Source organism: Lotus japonicus, chromosome 1 (assembly GCF_012489685.1).
Source record: "Lotus japonicus ecotype B-129 chromosome 1, LjGifu_v1.2".
NCBI lineage: Eukaryota > Viridiplantae > Streptophyta > Magnoliopsida > Fabales > Fabaceae > Lotus > Lotus japonicus.
In genome coordinates, this window is record NC_080041.1 from 31,565,684 (window position 1) to 31,570,594 (window position 4,911).

Here is a 4,911-nt window from a genome sequence, read left to right on the forward strand (position 1 = left end):
TAAAGCCTTTGATGAAGATCTCTTTCATCAATGTACGCCATCCAGAGGAACCGAGCGTCTATACCCTTACAAACCGGCTATTAGGCATGAGCCTAAGTCCAGAAATGGACAACATCCTTAGGAGCTTCCTCAGATTCGTGGAGGAAATGCAAGTCTGCTTCCAGAAGGAGCTGGAGCTGTATGAGGAAATCAGAGCAACAGAGGCGGCTCCGGAGACGGTGGCGGAGGGTCCTCAGAGGAAGGAGCTGCGCCAGAGCTTAGTCCTCTTAGAGTATAGGCAGCATCGTCTGGAGCTTGAGAAAGCAGCCATGCGTAGGCAGTGTAGAGAAATGAGGAAAAATCCTCCCTTTTAATGTAGCAATGCTTTGTATGCAATTTCTTATTAATGAATAAAAGAGTTTGGTTGTTGGTTAATGAGTATGCGAGAGAGAAATATAATGATGAACAAGTATTATGCAACACATAATGAAAATGATAATAGAATAACACGAAAATAGATAAAGAAACATAGTTCAAAACAAATAAACGTGGAAAAGAAAAAAGAAAACATAATTCAGGAAGAAAATAAATCAACACAGATAAGAACAGAAGAGAAGAGAGTTCCTAAAACTAGGGTTTAGGTGTCCTCCGAAGCAGCTCTGTGCACATTTCTTTCAAACTCTGAAGAAGAACTTCATGAGAGTTGAGCCTTTGTTCAATGATATCAATCCTTGAATGACTGAGGTTGAGCAGACGTTGTAGCTTCATCAGAGTGAGGAACTTGAGCAGATGTGGAAGCAACATCAGTAACTGGAACAATTCTAAGTTCTTGATTTCTGAGTGCCTCAGCTTCAACTTGTAATATTGCTGCTTGTTCCAGAGCTTGCAACCTTGCAGCTTCACGTTGGTCTGCCTCAATCCGTGCAGCTTCTTCTTCTTGTTCTTTCTTCCTTCTGGTTTCTTCAATAACAGTATAGAGCTGTTCTCTCATCAGCTGTTCATTCAAAGCTTTTCTTCTTCTGAGGCGTTGAGTTGCAGCTTCAACACACTTATCTTTTTCAGCATTTAAAAACCCAACCATCACTGAAACTTGGTCAACCATCCAAGAACACAGACGATCCCAGTCCTCAACAACCATGACTGGATGCTCACTTAGGTCAGTGCGACCATGCAAATTGCGAACCCTTAAAGATGCTTCATGATTAAATGAGTTGATGCAATCAAGGAGGGTGGTTGGTCCAGAGTAGGTGTAGGGAACAAGGGAGAGGTTTGGTTTAGGTGATGAAGAGTGATTGCTACTTGCTACCTCAGAGGGAGAGCCAATCTGCAGAGTCTGATGTGCAGATATGTTGGTCTCAGGGTTTTGATGAGAGGTTTCAATCTCAGGGTTTGGTGATTTGTCTGAGGAATGGTTTGAGACTGATTCAGCATTCTCTAGAAGAGGAGAATGAGGAGGAGGAGGTGGAGGAGGCATTGAAGCCAGAGGGACCGCTTGGATTGGGAAATCCGGAGCAACCAGAGGTTCTGGCCTTGGTCCAGGGTAGCGGTTTGGACTAGGAACAGTAATGAAATGTGCAGGAATTTCTGAAATCATTTCTCTAGCAATTTGAAAGAATTTCCGATTGGCTTCAGATTCATTTGAGGGAGAAGAGAAAGGAACATTGGTTGGAAAAGAAACAGAGGGACCAAGAGAGAGAATTTCACGTTCAAAGTGAGTATGTGTATGTGGTTCAGAGGTGGTTTTATCATAGGCTTGTGTTTCAATGACTTGTGGTTCAGAGGTTTCTGGATTGTATGGAAGTTTAATAGGTGAGGTGGAAGCAGAGGGTTTGTTTGCTTGGAGCATTTTCCAGAGGGGTTCTTCCTCAATGGAAGGTTGGAAGAATGAAGCCCTAGGGAGTGAAGGAGGAGAGATTGTTTGATTGATTGGAGTGGGTTCAGGATTGGTTTGATCATGAATTGCATCAAGCAAATTTAAATCATCATCTGAAAGAACAACAAACTTACTTGAAGCTCTAGCTACAGATCTTGTGACTCTGGTAGAGGGTGCAGTTCTAGCAGGCTCCTGAGTTGGTTGCAGATGAGTGACTTGAGTCACAATCCTGACCTTCTTGGCCTTCTTCTGAGGCGGTGGTTCATCATCATCATTGTCATCACCATCGGAGGGATCATTCTCCTCAGAGGCTTCAACTTGCTTTCTCTTGGTCTTCCTCTTCCTGGGAGATTCAAAATCAGGAGGATCTGGGAGATTCCTGAAGAATTCATCCACATCAATCTCAAAGCCTTGCCGCCTCAAATCATCAAGGTAGATTCTGATTGCCTCTGGGTCATCAGCCTTGGACTAGAGGGGATAGTCCTTCAGATGGGTTCTTCTTCTTGGTCTTGCATCAGCAATTTTGACCTCAACCCTTGTTTCTATCAGGCCCATTCTCTTCATGGAAGTAGGAGTGAAGACATCCCTAGTAATTGTTGTCAAGTCTTTAGTGCATCCTAATTTTTGCGGATCCTTTATCAGTTTGCTCTCAATGAAGAAGTCAGAAAGCAGTCTACCAAACTGAAGGTATGAAAAACGGTAGAAAGGGGGGGGGGGTTTGAATAACGTTTTCAGTATAAAACTTCCACCTTAAAGATTTTGACAAATCTTTCGAGAACTTAAGTGCTAAAGATAAGAGATAGAAAAGCACACAAGGATTTTATCCTGGTTCACTTGATAAATCACTCAAGCTACTCCAGTCCACCCGTTAAGGTGATTTCTTCCTTCTTAGAATGAAGGCAATCCACTAATCAGGTAAGAGTTACAACTGTACTTGAAACCTACAAGTGACTAACAATTACACTGACTTAGCTCACACTAAGATTCACTCTCTTAGTCTTCTCTAGGATCCGATCAGCCTTGATCTCCTAAAGGAACTAAACAAACTGTTTATCAAAGAATTGTTTACAAGAGATTTGCTTCTAAAAAGCTAATAGTAAACTCAATGAATTTCAGATGAAAGAAAACTTAGAAGAATTTAAGATTGTCTTGCGCGTATGTGAATGCTTCTAGCCGTTTCTTTCAGTCTTCAACCTCTTTATATACTCCAAGGATTAGGGTTGAGCGTTGCATGGGAAATGCTACCGTTGGAGGGCAGTTCTGGAAAATCCAGCTTCTGCTGTGTCTGAGACTGTTAGGTAGGTCGTCAGGAAGGTACAGTTGCTTTTGTACTTGGATAGCGACGCGACCTTTGAACCTAGGAGACTTCTGATCAGGGGAATGCTTCATATTGGAACTTGTGAAGCCGGTTGATCAGAGTCAGAGGGAAAGCCCAGATCCTCTGACCATTGTTTCTTCTGATTCTGAACTCAGAGGGAAGAACATGGTCTTCAGAGTATCTTGCTTCTGGACATCAGAACTTCACTAATCAGCTTCTGGATCTTCAGAGTCTTCTACACCATCAGAACATCTGAGCCTTCAGTGTTTCTTGGTTATCAGACTTTCTGGATCTTCAGAACTTCTAGTGACTGAGTCCACATCAGAGTTTGTGTAACTTCAGAACTTCTGAATCTTTTCCACTGTTCATACTGAACATGGTGAATGCGAAAGCGTTGCTTGGGTTGCTCTTTATACACAGTGCTTCTGATTTGTGTGAGATTGAGTTCAGGTCAGAGCCTGCAAATAGCACACTCAGAAAAACACGTTAGAGTACCACAATTGTTCATATCAAAAGGTTAACTTGTAATCATCAAAACATAGAGTTGTACTACTAGATCAAAACTTTGATCTTACAATCTCCCCCTTTTTGATGATGACAAAACTAAGATTTTTGATGAACAATTCTTAAACATTAAACTGAATTCACTCAGAGTTTAGAGATATAGAATAATACTTATCCTGATGTGAATAGTTTATCTTGCTCATTCTGAATTCAAGTCACTGCTTGATTCTGAGCTTAGCTCCCCCTGAATCTAATACTTGATGAAAACGTTAGAAAAGTCTAGATTCTGAGCTAAATGATATAAGAGTTCAGAGTGAAAAACTTATGACATAGATGAAAATCGAGTAATCAGAGCGCATAAGTAATCAGAGTCACGGACAGGGTATCAGAGTCTTGGGTATCAGAGTCAACTTAGAATCACTTCAGAAGAAGTGAAATGTATTCCTTGTATTTGCCCAGTGACACATCTATGGTCATGAAGGTGGAATTCTTAAATTCTCCAAAAGAAAAAATAAATCACAAAACTGGGTGTACTCCCCCTTTTTGTCATAAGCAAAAAGCTTGGGGTGTGAAAAACTTAGCTTGAAGTACAAGGTACTCCCCCTTAGAGAAGGTCTAAGTTTAAAGGAAATGAAAACGATGCAAGAATCAGAGTTAGGCGAAATAAATAGAAGAGTTAATGCAAGAGAAGAACGTTTACCACCGGTCAAGTGAGTAAAGAGAAGGGTCAGTTACCAAGAACTGAACCTCGAGAAACCGTAGGAGCATTAACTTTCAGAGAGAACGTGAAGCCTATATAAAGCGTTGGAGAGAAAGGTAAGCTTCACACCTCGAACAATTTTCAGTAAAAAGAAATGGCATCATACATCGTAGCACTAGAAGAGCTGAGGAAGAAGGCCTTTGAGGAGGACTTGTTCCTGAACATCAGGCATCCAGAGGGTACAACGACCATCGCGGAGCTGACACGGACACTGCTGGAAGAGGACCTGCGTCCAGAGGTGAAGAGAGACCTGAGGGAATTTCTTGCCTTCGTGGAGGAGGTGCAAGAACTCAGCCGGCTTGAACTCAAGCTGCTGGAAGAAAAAGAGAGTTTGGAAGAGAAGCTCAATACCGCAGAAGAGATTCTGGAGAGGGATGAGCTAAAGGACAGGCTTAACAACATCCAGCATGTACTGGAGCGTCTGGAGAAGGATAGGTCAGAGCAGCGCCAGGAGTGCAGAAGAATGAGGAGGGATCC